Here is a 16,413-nt window from a genome sequence, read left to right on the forward strand (position 1 = left end):
CAGGTGCTGGTTTCTTGTATAGATACATAGATGGATCTGAGGGTTCCTATTTAGTGTTCTATGAGGTGGCTCTATTTTACTGAAATACTTGTGGATCCCTGCTCCCTAGCTCTAATTTCCAGGCACCAGTTTTATATGTTCTGCCACTAACCCCTCGTAACAGGAGGCTGTTGGCCTATACATATAAAGGATTTGGATGGCGTTTGGGCTTGCTTGGGCTTGCTATGTACAGAGTGATTTAAAGGCAGGGAAAAGCATGTTTTAGGAGCTCTTACAAGCTTCTGAATTCCCCAGCGTGGAGTGGGAAGGTCCTGGTTTGGTTGCCTTTCCAAGATTCATGTAAAACTCACAGAACCAAAACTTCCCCCTTTCCCATTACATCTATTTAGTCTGTCAGTCATCGTATATATTGAGTTCCTACCATGCGTCAGCCATAGTGGCAGGCACTGGGGATGTAACATGAATGAAAATAAACTCATCTACTGGCTCCTCAGGCCTGGCCCGAAGTATGAGGAGGACTCCCCAGGGCAGCTAGTGGATTGGGTCTGCCCCTCAATCTGAATGACCCCCTGAAGCCTTACAGGTTAATCTAGGGGTATCAAGGTCAGTGCTCACAGCAGCCACATTCAGAGTGTTTATCTAGACTCTCTGGCCTGAGAGGTGGGCCCCTTTCCTTCCAACACTGACTGAAATAAACTCAGGTGTAGTTCCTTCAGGATGGGCACCAAGTGTGGTCCACCTTATCTTTTAACAGGAAGGTCTTCTAGTGCCTACTTGGGCTTATTAGTCGTTACCAGAAGGGTGGCAAGTCTGCACATGTCTGGATACCAAAAAGTGAGCCGCTGCCAGTGGCTGCAGAAAAGCTTTAGCCTGCTGTCACCTTCAGGGGCAGCCCATGGTAAGTGTTAGCTGGTGAAAGAGGCAGTAAGAGGTGAAACTCCTAGGCTTCTGATGCTGAGGGGCCTCATTCCTTAAGGGCCAAGGTCTTCTGAAGAAATCATGGTAAAGGAAATGTCTCTGTTGGAAATCAGATTAGAATATTAAGATACTGATGAAGATACCTCAACCTAAAAACTTTTACCCAATATGGAGACTTCTTTTAACTGTATGATTTGATGATTTCTATTATTTTGTCAAGAAGTGTGTATGATGTGCAGTAAGTCAGGACGGATGTTTTTCACCTCTCTCACACCTCCCTCCCTCTCCTCCTTTGGACCCACACACATGCAGGCATTTTCAGAGGCCGTCATTCAGCAGTCATTATTTTGTTTGACTCAGGGACGTGGACCCTTCTTTGGAGGATATTGACGGATGATAGAACCGCTTTCACACTGTTGCCCGCTACATATGCTCAAGGCTTTTCCCAGGGAAGGGAACTCACTTTTCTAAAATGGAAATCTGATTTGATAAGAAATAATTTTTTTATTGAGGTATAATTGACATACAACATTATATTAGTTTCAGGTGGAAAACATAATGATTCAATGTTTGTATATATTGTGAAATGATCACGACAAGTCTAGTTAACATCCATCACCATACATGTTACAGAATTTCACTTTCCTTGTGATGAGAACTTTTAAGATTTACTCTTCCAGCAACTTTCAAATATGCAGTACAGTATTGTTAACTATAGTCACCATGCTGTACATTAGATGCCCAGGATTTATTTATTTTATAACTGGAAGCTTGTGACTTTTGACCCCCTCACCCATTCTGCCCACCCTCCCCACCCCCTGCCTCTGGCAACCAGCAATCTGTTCTCTGTATCTATGAGGTTGGTGAGTTTTTCAAATAAATTTTTAAATGTAGCTTCAGTTAACCTTTAGGATCCCGTAAAATGCTAAATTGTAAACACAAGTACTTAAGAAAGAGTACAAATGAATACAAAGAATAAAACATGCAGTGCCATATTTATTTTACATCTGGATTTGGTTCAAAGGGTTTACAGTTTTTTTAGGGTTTAATAGAGTAAAACCTTATCGTGATGTGATTTTGTAGGCTAGGACTACCAACGTGACAGATAGATTGATATAATATATAGACTACACAGAATATTGAAAGATGCTGTTTGACATGCAGCACAAGAAAATTTGTAACAAAGAAGGATTTTATCAACACTGTTGCCTTAAGGCCAATTGCAGCACTTGCAGGTCTGGTCAAAAACTAGACCCTGGACACAGTGGAAGTGGAAGGTACTGACTGCCACACTCTGGTAGAACTTGGTGGTGTCTTCAGGATCACTGTAGATTCCGTCTGCTTTGCCAGTACAGAAGTCTCCATCTCCTCCACTGCCCCCGTTACTGCCACCTTCTCCACCACTTCCTCCATCACCACCGCCTCCACCATCACTGCCGCTGCCTCTGCCAACATTGGTGCAGAAACCTTCACTTATGGGTGTCACGGGTCGGTTACACCAAGCGTTGGTGGCTGATGGGGTACATTCTAAAAAACAGAGCATTTCAGAGCATTATCATAAGCTGTTTTTGAACATGGAAGCAGCAAGCTATCAACCTTCTCCTGTATCAGTTTTGTTCTCAAAGAACTGGAGCCCTGTGAGGGTTCCAAGCTGTAGCTGGGAAGAACGTTACAAAGGGACAAATGCTCAAAGCATAGAGGAAGGGGGAACAAGAACCCTGGAGTCCCAGCAGTATGTCACCCGCGGCCTTCTCTTCTAGTTCCCCTCACGGGGAAATGAACCCGACCCTGCAGTGATGGCGCCAAAGATGTTATTTGGGGGACTAATTAATATTCAGGTTTTAGTAGGGGAGGTTTATCTGTCGATATTTCTGTCATAAGTAATCTGTTTGAGTTTTTGTCATCTTGTTAACCTTGAGTATTATGTTTGGATTTTTATCATCTTGTCATGCTTTATTTTTACTTGTTTCACCATTGATATTTTCTTTTTTGTCTCCCTCTGGTGATTCAGACGTTTTTTATCTTATTTTACTCTACTAGCAGAATGCTCTCAACTACTACAATTTGCTGCCTCTTACTCCCTCGCTGTTAATTTGAACAAGTCATTTTATCATTGTCTCGTACAGGTTTTTACAATTCTAAAAATCAATGCGCCTGAATTTCCTCAGTGTAGAGACATAAGGAGCGTCTTCTATCTTCCACTTCTCCACCTCCATCCTTAGGTCTTCCCCCAGGGATGCTTACCCCAAGGAACATACAGAACCACATGAAGGGCAGAGGTTTCTCTCTTCGTGCTGCTGAGACATGAGGCTTGGGCCCTGCTCTTCTTCAAGACCTGCCTCCAGCCCTCCCCACCAGCACCCAACCAACAAAATCTGTGCGTCTAAGGCGGGTGGGGAAGCAGCTAAGCCACCTGATTATAGGATTTGGTGCACCGCAGTGAGAGAGGGGCAGTCGAGCTGAGAGAGAAAATCAGAACGTATATCAGACTTGGTTTCAGGATATCAGATTCCTCTTCTCTGCTGAAATCTTCCTGAGCAGCAAAGCCCACCTCTAGGGTATCAGGTATATTTAAATCCTTGCCCACAGTAACCACTGGACTTAGACCGGCCCCTTGATTGAAAAATGGAGTTCTAAAAAGGTGCTTTGTATAACTCTGTCCCTTTTCTCAAATGTGAATAGCTACAAGTTCTGTGGCTGCCTCCTTGCACCCTGGCCTCTCTGCGTTTGCCATTCTTGGCAGCTTGACCTGTATCTTCTTTGGAACGATGTGGTAAACTCAGTAGTGACACACCTGAGGACAGGCCTGGCAGTGACTTCAGCCTGCGAATGAGTGGGTATTTGCCCTCATTGCAGAGGAGCCTGAGAAGTCATCCAGACCAATGGCCCAAACCTTCATGGCCCTTCCAAACTTGTTCTCCTTAAGGAAGTCGACCTGTGGTCAAAAAGAGTGCTTGGCAGAATCAAATGGCATCTATGCAACAAACAGTGAAGTTTGGGGTAACAAGGCAATGTTAGGGAGTGAAAAGCAGGTGGGGTGGGACCCTGTCAATTTTTCTTCTGTGAAAAGGTATGTGTCTTGTGGATTCAGGTCATGTGTTTGGCTAACTCAGTTCTATCCGTGTTTTCTTGCCCTCGTTAATAAACTCTTGAGTAGTAATATAAATAAAGCTAATATTTATTTAATACTAGAATTCCAGGCTAAGCTATGTCTTTACCTTCTTTACTCAACCTTCCTGGGAACTACTAGGTATATCCTATTATTATTATTGTTATTATTACTCTTTCACAGATTTGAGGGAACTCACCCGGGGTAAGATCGGAGATTTAACATCAGGTATATCTGGCTCCCTAACCACGGCAACATGCAGCACCTTTCCTCCTTGCTGACCACCCCTCCCGACCAGGATTCTATAGAGATGTGCTGACAGAGCAGGGCAGTGGGAAGAACCCAGGCGCTGAGCTGGACTGCATGTTCAGTTACTGCCTTTGCCATTTTCCAGCCATGTAACCTCGGACTTGTCACAGCGCCCGCGATCCTCAGCTTATCCATCTATGAGACAGAGAGGCTAATTCTTACTTCACTGGATTGTGTAGAATCAAATAAGATACTGGTTGTAAAGCATTTAGGTAAAAATGTGGAGGACTATTTTTATTATTGTCATTGAAGATGATGTTTTTAGGCCAGGCTACTAACCATTCACATGAACTAGTAGAGATTCATCCTGGACAAAAATTGGGAAATAAATTTTAACTGTATTATAATATTCTAGTTATATATCAGTGTATTTACTATATATTGTACTTTGTATTATTAAATCTATATGTAATCATATTGTTTTCCCTGTCTTGGGGAAAGCTAAGTCATAATGAGGTTAGCCTGCCCTTCCTTTGAGCATCTTTAAAACTTTAAAGCCACAGATCTTGGTAAAATGGGCTCTTGATGAACTCAGGTTCTAAGCCAGAATGGTAAGTTTTTTTAGAGTGTTCACACCTCATATCCACAGCTCTCAATGTTGTCATAACCAACCCACTCCGTGTTTTCATAAGCATATGGGCCTTTTTGGTCTTCAGGCACTTGTGGCTCCTTAGGAATGTGCGGATCTGTGGGAGGAATGAAGAAGGCAATGCTGAGCGCACCTCAGATCTATATCATGTACTGGAGCAGAAAGGACTTAGATGGGAGAAAAACAGAAGTGGGAGGGGATGGAAAAGGGGACATTGTGAAATATACATTAATGTCACATATTTCTCTAGAAAGTGATTTTGTTTCATAAAATAAAAACACATTTAATGAAATCAGACTACGAACAAGTATAATTCTAATTCTGTACCCAGAGTTTATTTGAGAAGCGATAAGCATGAACATACGAGCGGTGGTCATTCTTCCATAAACACTTGAGTCTTTGGCAAACACTGTTAATCATTCACCTTGCAGTCTCTGAGTTTTCCTATCAGCCCAGGATTTGAGTAAATGCAATTAAGAGTTGGAAGAGAGATCAAATTATTTGCATTCCTGGGCTAGACAATTGAAATCCTTCTCCAGTTATTTATATGAATGTAATAGGATTTAGTATTGCTTTGGGGCTGTGGGAAACATGGTGCCATACACTTCAAAACCCAAAAAGAAATCCAGATTCATATTTTTTTTAAGTGAAAAGTGCTCCTCAGCCATCAAACTGCCTTTTCCCAGGCTGCTTATGCTCAGAGCTATGAGAAGCCAGGGTATAGGATCTCAAGAGAAGAAGGGTAGCAAGATGACTTAGAGAATGAAAGAATTTTCCCCAGTGCATTTTAAGCCTGACTTAGCCAGGTCAGTTATCTTGTAGTAAGCCCAGAAGCCAGTCATATGTGTGTAAGGACCAGATGACCCTGCTCCAGAGACTGGGGCACAGACTGAGGTGTCAGAAGTGCTGAGCCAGAAGGTCCTCCCATAGGAGTGGAACCTCATGATGAGCTTCTCCACAGGGACTCCACTGTCTCTCCAATACTTCCTGGCGTACTCCTGAAGAAGGCAACACAGACATTATTTCCTCACCAGTGTTTGTACCATTTGACTAGCAAAGTCTAGCTAATTGTCCTCCGAAGAGAAAGCCTCTTTCCCAACATCCAAGGCTTTCCCCAATCCCTTCCCTGTCTCCCCTTTGCATATGATTGGAGACTTCTCTTTCTTACACAGTTGAAATAACGCATGTCACCTTGACCCTTGGATCCTACGTGCAGGTGAGTCTTATGTCCTGTACATGTGTCCCAGACACCATGGAAGTCATAGGTCATCATATTGATGAAATCAAGGAGCCTGAAACAAGAGATTTTTGAGCCATCAGGATCCTGGGGGCATTTTCTTATAGACAGTCTAAGAGCAAGAAATGGTGCAGTGGGAAATTCATGATGTCAAGCAGATAGCCATATGGCCCTACCAATGTGGCTTCCTGGGGGCCCCTGGGGAGCTGGTTATCTTCTGTGAGCCCCATAGTGCTACACAGGAAGTCTCTTTTACCTCCTTGAAAGAAATAGGGCAGACCCAGGGCAGAAGGTTAGGAAATGTGGGTTGTTAGAGCATATTTTTCAGAAACTCACGTCTCTAGGACCATGGGAATCACAGGTGAGCAGCTCTCCTATTGCTTTGCAGATAATAGCTTTCTTGATTTTACAGCCTTTTGCAAAAGAAACTGCTAATGGGAATTGCTATTATAAGGATTTGCCGTGGTCTTGAATCTTGTTTCTCTTCTCTCCAAAGCCCACCACCGTGACAATTTAAAGGGGCCAGCACCTTATCCCAGAGGCACTAAGTCCCCAAACCTCTTTGGCAATTGGAGGTACCAACTTTCTAAACACTATGTTTACATAACTACTTGGGATGGTCGCCACCAAAAAGTTGAGGAATTTCTGCTCTAGGATCTGGGGGCCCAGAGACCCAGTGCCCTTACTTCCCAATCTCTGCTATTTCATATCCTGCATCAATGGTCCCTTTTCTAGCTGATAAGCTGCTGTGAGCAGCAGTCTGGCATATGCTGTTTCTTTAGCCTCTTCTTCAAAAGCCTCTAGCATTTCCTGGAGAAAGAAAAGAGGGTAGATTTTAGTGGATGTCTTCATTATCTATTTCCTATAAGTACCTCTTGGGCTGGTTTCCAGCTCAGAGCAATTCCCCTGTTTCCAGAAATAGCCCCTGAAACATAATATAAATATAAGTCCTGGTAAAATGTAAATTGGAACAAAGAGGTGAAGAGTCTAAGAGTCCTCGAATCCAAGTCACATTTAATGACAATTCTAGAGAAAAAGCCCAGGACCTCCTGGCAGTGGGTCCAGGAGCTCTCTTGCCTACTGTGACTTCACCTTCCCTTTTAAAGCTCTAGCCTCGCATTTTTGTAGAGCCATGCTGGGCTCTTTCCTGCCTCCAAGCCTTTGCTAATGTCACCACTTCCTTAGAAAACTTTTTTCTACTCTTTGTACAGCTGGTTATTTTTAAGTCTCGTATCCAACTCAAATGTCACTCCTCTGAGAAGACTCCTCTGACCATCCTATTTCTATCATTGCTCTCATCACCATTTGTGATTATTTGATAGTTTTTTTTTCTTTTTCCTTTCTTTCTTTCTTTCTTTTTTTTTTTGGTCTGTATCCTCCACTGTGCTTCAGCCTGACAAGAGCAGGGATGCTGTTTGTCTGGTTCACTGCTCTGTCTCCAGTGTGAAGCACAGTGCCTGGATCACCATAGGTGCTCAATAAAAACTTACTAATGAATGACAGAATGAATCGTCCTCCTTCCCAACTCAAGAATTTCTTCCTTGGATTCCTTCAGCTACCTATATCCTTCCAATAATTTCTCTTTGGGCTTAAGCTAGCCAGACAGTCTGTTTCTGTTACTTGTAACCCTCAAACACCTTAACCAGTGTACTGTCTGAGGGCAGCACCCTTTGCTATCCCCTGGAAATGCAACTCTCATAGAAAATCCACTAAGCCACCAGCTTCTCTGCAAGAAGTCACAGAGCTAGTGCTGTGTTCCTACTTTAATCGAGATGGTAAATTGCTGTTTTTCCTCAGGTGGGCTTCCCTGGGACCCTGGATGTTCGATATCCAAGTCAATGCCATCAAATCCATGTTGACAAAGGAAGTCAATGACAGAGCAGATGAAGATTTTGCAATTGGTAGCCATGGAGACCATGGTGGTGAATCTAGGCAAAGAGTTGACTGTATTAACAGGATCAGACCCCATACTGTCACTGATACCAATTTTATTATGCATTTCATAATAACCACTGCTGGATTTTACAGTTAAGATAAAGGACTCAAAAATGTTAATGTTAATCGATGGATAAGCATTTTTAATTTAAACTTTTTTCCTTCAGTATACCCATTGGATAGTATTTTTCTATTTATTTATACCATTAAAGGTACATGGACATTTTCTTTATTAGTGGAATCTTTCAGGGGCAGTGGTTCAGACACTATATTTCTTTGATTCTAAGATGCTCGTTTTTTATATTTACTGTTCCAAAATGAAGACATGATTTATGTGAAGTTATCTGTGTATGCATTTAATGAAGCACTTCTGACCCCTAAAGAATTTACTTTTAAGTATATTATGAGTCCTATATTTGAAGGCGGTTTAATACCTAAAAAATTTAGTTCCTCTGCCATAGTCAGCAGTTTTATACCCTATGAACACATGTTTAAACACTCTAGGTTTTTCTTGATTATACTAAGCCTATGATGAACCTTCTCTAAACTGAATCACAACCTCCCTAATTTATCTGGGTTTTTTCAGTTCCGTTACTTAATAGCTAATTTTTTTTCATGGAAGTAAACTGACCAGCACAAATTGGGTAACTTAAAAAGCAGGGGAAACATGTTTGGAGTTTTGGGGGATTCACTTGCAAAGAATTTCTTATTTAAGTGATTTGTGGGCAAGATAAGAAGAAGGTATATTGGTGGAGTGGACACGAGGCGGAAGAAATATTGATCAAATACCATAGGTGAGAATTAGCTTGTCACCTGATAGGTAACTGCCAGAAAGCTTACTTGGCTATTAGGATGAGAATAAAAACTCTCATTGCAACTTGTTCTAACATTGCACCTTAAGGATGGCTACCTCTGGAGAACCGAGGAGGGGGAGAAGAGAGGGAGCACATTACTTTTTATGTCAAATAATTCAATGCTATCTAATTTCTAAAATACTTATCAGAATGCATTACTTTCATAATTTAAAAAGTAACTTACCACTGACTTGGATAACTTTTTACATACAAGTCCAGTCTAATCTCACCGATTCCTTTTTCCAGCTCAGAGTCTAAATGCCTATGAGGTCACCAATCCTTTCTCACTGCTTACTGGAAGAAAAGCTTGTGACCCAGCCAGGGCTCTTGCATTCTCACTGGGCTTCTCCGTCATCAAGCCCCTTCTCTCCTGCTCATCCTTCTGTATGTTCTTTTGAGTGTTTGACCACTCACTCTCCAATACCATTGCTGTTTCCCCATGTCTGCTGCAGCCAGCCCGTCCCATCTGCAGACATCAGTCTCTTTCCAGGTGCGAGCCTCTTTCCCTTCTGGAATATCCATTTTTACCTCTCCTCTGGCGTCCTTGTTTCCCACCCCAGCCTGAGGGACTTTTTCTCTCCCCTCCACCCTCATCCCCTGGCCACGGGAAGACTCTTACTTCTGAGTGCCGAAGTTCCAATCACCAATGGCCAGCAAGTTGACCAGATCTCCATTGCTACAGAAAGAAACAAAGAGGCACGTTTAAGTGAGAGCTCTATGAGCCTGCAGGATGCAGACATCGCAGAAAAAGACTCTCTTCCCTCTCATTCTTGGCTCTTGGAAATGGACAGCTGCCAATACAACCTTTAATCTTATGATATTTGAGAATGAATTGGAGACTGAACTTGGGTGCTCCATTATCCCTCCCTGTGCCTCACTCACTATGGATTCAGTTCCCACTGACCATTCTCTCAGGGCTCAGAACTGAGGATACAGGATGCCAATATCATGCCATTTGCAGGGAGAATCTTATTGTCATTCATGGTGGCAAAGGTACACATCAGGTGTGTGCACAGACATGGGTCCACATCCCTGGGGAAGAACTTGGCTGGTTCTGCTCGGTACTGAGCCCAGTTGGTAAAGTAGCACACCAGCTTATAGGCTGAGACTGTGAGGAGAAAGCAGCAGTCATCGTGGCACAAGGGCCCACTGTCTGTCTCACTTGCTGATGACCTGTCCAAGAGGAAGGGTTACCTGTGAGTACCTGGTAGATAACTGCTTTATTCCTTTCCCATGCTCGTGGAAGACCTTGCTAAACAGTCATGTGACTTTTTTCGACAGAATCTGAGCAAGGCCTAAACATCTTTCATGACTCAGAAAACTTTAAAAATCAATTAGAGTCAACAGCTAAAATAAAATCAATTTGCCATCACAAAAGAAAGTGGTCAGGGTAATCATGCTCCTTGGGCACTATGCGTAACTTCAAAGACTGTTCAGGTTCATTATCAATAAAACATCTACTTTTTGTAGATGGCATATGATGTGGCTGATGCTTTATTTAGAGGCTTTACGTGCATTGTTTGTCTTAAATTTGAATTCCCATAACAACACTATGAGGGAAATGGTATCTTCATTTTTACATAAGACTCAGAAAAACTGCTCAGGACTGCAAGATTAAGATCAATACCAATTCATTCATCCATTTATTCCCCAAGTATTTATCGTGCATGCCCTATTTCTAGGCAGCCTTACTCCAAGGCTCCACTCTCCTCTCCTGAGCCCCCTGTCTGGGCCTTAGTCATGTCTCACATCCACAGCCCAACACCTAGGTATTAGAAAGAATGTGAGGATGTTTGAAGGGAAAAAAGACAACATGAAGAAAAGTATAGACTTCTAGGTAGTAGAGACTGTACCAGTCTTGGACCAGAACGTAGGGTTAAGTGCTGATGCTGAATAATGAAGGACAAGTCACTTTCCCTCTCTGTGACTTGGTTTTCTCATCTGTAATGTGAGGCATTTTGGATTTGATGAGCTATATGTTCCCTCCCAGCTCTGACATTCTGGGATCCAGCAAAATAGGCTGGGGTTCTAGTCCTGATGTCATCAATAGAAGGAGAAGGAAATGCAGAGTCGGAAGAAGGGAGAAAAAAAGAGTACCTCTCAGGAAGATTGGAGTGTTGTGTTATTCCTTACCTAGTGGTACCTGCAGCAGAACAGCCAAGCCTGAAACAAAAAAAACACAAAAACAGGAAGTCCTTAGACGGGCTTACCAATTAGCACCTGCTCCCACCCAGGAGACTTTCAAGGTGTCAAGGGCCTGAGGGCCTTTGCACTTATCTGTGGCCTTTCCCAGGGCCCCATTTCACCATTCCCAAGCTTGGATCCCAAGTGCCTCTGCTCAGAGCCAAGGCATTGGGGGACCCTACGCAGAAGGCTCACTGAAACAGATGCCTGCCCTCCAGCCCCATTCCCGGGGACACCCCATGACCTGTGGGAGGAAGAAAGGCAAAAAGAGTGGGAGACTCACAGGCCCAGAGCAGCATCCTCCCCGTCATGCCTGCACAGCAGCCACCTTGGTCAGCCTCTTGGCTCAGCCCCACATAAGAAGGAGACCCCTTTCATCACTGTGAGCAGCACAGCCGGCACCTCATGACCACAGGTCTCCAAGGCTATCAAATTCATATCACCACCTATCCCAGCTTCATAAGGACCAGCACCCCACCCCAAAAGGGAAAGAGAAACCCAGCAGGGACCACCAGTCCAGGCCTGGCTACTCTGACAGAACTGCTTACAATTGGAGGCCTTAACTCAGCCCTGGGGCTGAGTGTCCCCCGCCAAGGAAGAGAATTAAGGGCACTGTGCTGGGAATCAGAGTCCCAAGGTACAGGGCCCAGCGTCAGGAAAACACATGGAAGGTAGAGCTGAGACAGTGAAGCATTCATTTAAGGCATGTAATTTTCCTCCTACAGGATGGAGCCCTATGCTCAAGGCCAGCAGCAAGGATCCTGGAAGGAGGGATCCAGTTCAGGGAAGGGGCACAATTAGTCCTGCTCATCATCTCCCCCTTGTCCCCTTGTGCTTTTACTGCCGCTGCTCTGGAGGGGAAGGACAGGGGTAGCCATAGGATGCAGTAGCTGCCAGCTCTCTTCCCTTATTCCAGGCCAGGGCAGGGATGGGGAGAGGGCAGTTGCTACCAGAGAAACGTGGACCTTATATCTTTGACCCCTTCTCCTCGTTATGGGAGGGGTGGTGGCAGTAGGGTGTAAGGAACATCGTGACATATTTTTGCTAAAGCATGACTCCTTAGAAAAGGGGAGAAGGGAGGAAGAGGTGTGGCTATGTAGGAGACGGGAGTTGCAGGTGTCAGGCCTGTTTTATCTCACCTTGATGACCCCAAGACCACAGATTTGCCACTGCCAACAGTTGTACCCCTCAGAACTGTGGCGAAGCCAGGAAGGAGATAAGGTGGGCACAGGTACAGGAGCGGCTGCCAGCCTTGGCCTGAGAACAGATCCTCAGACTGAGCCAGGAATTTCCTAAGTGCATCTAGCCTCCTTTCAGCCTTCTTAGGAAGAAGCTGACTCATATACCCCTGAGCGCCAAGTTCATCTTTGGATCCCCGGAACTTGACACAAACTAGGCACTTGATAGACATTGGTTGAATAAATGGATGTCTCATCTTCAACAGTTCTGGTATTGGGCAATCTTACGGCCAGATAACCACCAAGCTATTCCTACTCTATTAGTTATCTGTTGTAACTAATTACAATAGATAATTTGTATAATTTGCTGTGTAACAAATTATTCCAAAATTTAGCCACTTAAAACAATAAGAAATATTTATTATTTCATACAGTTTCTGTAATGCAGGAGCAGCTTGGCTGAGTGGTTCTGAATTGGGTTCTCTCGGGAGGTTGCAGTCAGGATGTTGGCTGGAGCAGTCACCAAAGGCTTAACTGGGCCTAAAGGATCCATCCCTAAGATGATGCGCTCACGTGGCTTGCAAGCTGGTGCTGGCTGTTGGCAGGAGGTCTCAGTGTCTCCTTTGTGGACCTCTCTCTAGGGCTGCTAGAGTGGCAGCCAGTTCTCCCAGAACAAGTGGTCCAAGAAAAAGCATGATGGAAGTGCCACTCCATCACATCTGCAGTGTCCTATAGGTCACATGGGTCAATCTTATTCAGTGTGGGAGGGGACTATACAAGGACGTGAACACCAGGAGGCAAAGATCATTGAAGGCTACTTTGGAAGCTGTGATCCACACTGACATGGCAGTTTTGAAAGCCCACTGTATGAAAGTATTGTGTTAAATAATGAAGATTCAAAGATTTAGACACCATCCCTGCCCTCCAGGAACTCAGAGACTCGTGGGAGAGACAGAGATATTGGGAGGTGCCTTGGGAGCACAGCAGGAACACCAGCCAGACTTGGGCTGCTCAACAGTAGCCTCCCAAGCCTCTGACCCACCCAACTAGAGCTTTCACATTTTGTCCACTAACCCACTGAGCTCCAGGGACACGTGCCTGGCATGTGGAGAGTGCTAAAAAAATCCTGTGTTTTATTATTCTCCTTTCTACAGACATGATTCTTGCCTCAGGCCCACCCTGTTGTTGGCCCTGTCATAGACAAAATAATGTTCCTTGAGGAAGACAGCTCCTAGAATCCACAGGGGCTGCCCACTGGAGGACAGCAGGTAAGTGGCCTCAGTTCCAGGCCAGCAGTAGCCATTGTTCTGAATAGACAAAGGACATGAGGATGTAACCAGTTGCACTGTAGAGACCTTTCTCCACAGGAACATCCCCCACCCTATATTCCGTGACACCTGTGGGGTCTCCGCCACTGGGGATTCCCCATAGCTGCCCAGTTGTGAGCTGGGACACAGAACAGCTCTTTGGTCCCATCTAATCACATATCCAGGGAGCCTGGGAGTGAATACGTACATTGAAGACATAGACAGAGGGAGCAGAGGGAACTGGGATGCGCTGATGATAAAGGCGATGGTGGGCACGTTCTGTACGGCACTGTACTTGACCACAAGCTGAGAGAGAGAGAAGAGGCAAAGCTGCAGAGCGCCAGGGGACTAGGAGCCCAGACAGAGGACCCAAGGCCCCCTTTTTTTCCTATGAGACTCTTCTTGACCTTCCAGCAGAGGCTGTTTCAGAGCATGGAAGGCAAGGCCTGAATTCTCAGACACAACACTGACCAGATCCTCTTGCGCCTTGAGTCCTCTCCTTAAATACATCTCAACAATTAGATTTTGGTTGTATCCACAAGGCCATAAAGAGTTAGGCTTATACCAGAACACAATTTCTAACCTCAAAAAGTACAAATTACAGAGAAAAAGCATGGGCACACACTTGTAGAAGCATAGTCTCACACACTAATATCCACACTTGTGTGCACTTGTCCATGCACTCATCACGCACACAGACACACATACACACACACACACCCTGAGGAACCGAGATTTAGTCAGGGCCCAGACTCCTGTATTCAGGGAGAAGACAACCACAGACACGTGTATGAAGGGGAGCAGTTGTGGGGACAGGAGGCTACTCTGAAGAGAGAAACCCAAGTGGAATGGAGAAATGCATTGCGCCCTGACTCTAATATTTCAGTGCAGTCCAATGACAGCGGCCAAACCAAGCCGAAATGTGCTCCTGGGACCTGCAGCACCTCCGGACAATCATTCCCCCGGTACTCACAGTCTGGATGGAGTTGGTGTTGCTCTGTCCCCTTATCCTTCCTTGCACTGAGGGTTCATGCCTGAAATGTCATGCTGTGTCCCCACCTGATCTGGCCTGCCAGGGGCTCAGGTCCCCACCCAACCTTTCCTCCTCCCTCTCGTGCACTCATTGCACTTAGGATCCTGTCTTGAGGCTGCCTGGATGTGCAGAGAAACCCTTGGCTTCTCGTTACTCACATCACCATTTTGCACCTGCTGGGCTCCTGTCGCCTGCAGGAGGGAACCCATCACTGCTGGGGTAAAGCTAGCAGGAAGGTCCCTGTAGCCACGATGGCCTGGCAGCCCTGGGAGCACCAGCCAGTGGCCTGGTTACCGACAGCAAACCTGAGGGGGGCACCAGTACAAAGTGAGTCAGGTGGCCTCTGCTGCTGAGCCACGTCCATCCCTCATCCCCCAACCCAGCAGCTCCAACATTCTGCCTCTACCAGGAAGCCAGTCCACCCCACAACCCAACTGCCCATGTAATGCTTCTGTGCCTTTGTGATTATTGGAGTAGTGTCCTCAGTCTTGGCCTGGTGACCACTCCAGCTCCGACTGAAAGCTCTTGGAAGGCAGGGACTATATCTTGTCTTCTTTAGTCTACCTGTATGGGGCCCAGCACACAGTGCCAAACCTAGTCAGAGCCTGTGATCAATTAATCAATACACTTTGAGCACCTACTATGTGCAAGATGCTCTTATAGGGATTATGATGCTATAAGGAGGGAGTGAACTACTTACTGTTTTTAAGGAGTTTATTATAATAGACATGATACTTAGATGATATTTATTCTAACAGAGAATACATTAAGCCATGACTAACACCGTCAGGCAGTAGCTGTTGTTTCTGAACGTGGAGGACAGGCTGGGGTTGAACCCGTTATGATTGGCTGTAGAAAGACTGAATGGAATATTAGTGTTATTAATTGCTCGCCAAAATACTTGGAGGCGACTTATTCTCAATGGCCTGGGGTCACCAGATCAAGGCTGGGATAGGGGCTCAGCCTCAGGTCCTTTGTATCATAGACAAACTGTGTTAGCCCCAGAAAAGTCTGTCCCCTTGGATAACAGACGTTGTCCAAATTCCTTCCCACCCTCCATTCCCTGAGAGAGAGATTGCTTCAAAAGAGCCAGGAATCCCAGCCCATAGGAGAGAGCTGAGGAAAAAGAACAATGTAGAAAAGAATGGAAGCCTTAGTCTATTTCTGCTGTCTCTCACCAGAACTGTCAGCACTTCCAAAATGTGGACTGAGGGCATGATTTCTCAATGCTCCTAATTTAAGGAAGATGAGATAATGGATATGCACCAAGAACTCTGGACTTGGCATTATAAGCCTGTGTGCAGTCCTGACTTAACCCCCCTCTCTGCTCCCGTCCACGGGGGTGGATGTTGGTGGTGGTAATCTCACAGAAGGCCTGGCTCTGGCAGTGGGTAGAGGGCACCCACACGTTAGAGGAGCCCATGTCAAAGAGGACCAGGAAATTTCAGGGTGGTATCCTGGTGCTGATGTCCCCAAAGTAGAGAGACTGAGAAGAAAGGTTTGTCACTCTCATTAAGCAACCAAACCTTGACCTAAGGATGGGAAGAAGTTGATCCACTGGAAGCCACATTTTGCCTACATCATTTCCTTTGAGGAATAAGAGGCTTCTCCCACAAGTTTTCCTGTCCATCTGGAGCCAGATGCTCTCAATATTCCACTTTTTTGTCTGTAATTGCAAGCCTTTGACTAGCAGAGGTGTAGTCTGGCAAGACAATATCCTCTTCTAAATATATTTTCTACTTTGCAATAAGGTGACGCCT

The 16,413-nt window shown here is 45.0% G+C and overlaps 2 pseudogenes; both read right to left on the minus strand.

Moving 5' to 3' along the window:
• Positions 1-1,604: 1,604 nt before the first annotated feature.
• LOC124229852 (acidic mammalian chitinase-like) lies at positions 1,605-11,446 on the minus strand (annotated as a pseudogene).
• Positions 11,447-11,932: 486 nt separating this feature from the next.
• LOC124229853 (pepsin B-like) lies at positions 11,933-15,017 on the minus strand (annotated as a pseudogene).
• Positions 15,018-16,413: the final 1,396 nt, after the last annotated feature.

Source organism: Equus quagga, chromosome 18 (assembly GCF_021613505.1).
Source record: "Equus quagga isolate Etosha38 chromosome 18, UCLA_HA_Equagga_1.0, whole genome shotgun sequence".
Classification (NCBI taxonomy): Eukaryota; Metazoa; Chordata; class Mammalia; order Perissodactyla; family Equidae; genus Equus; species Equus quagga.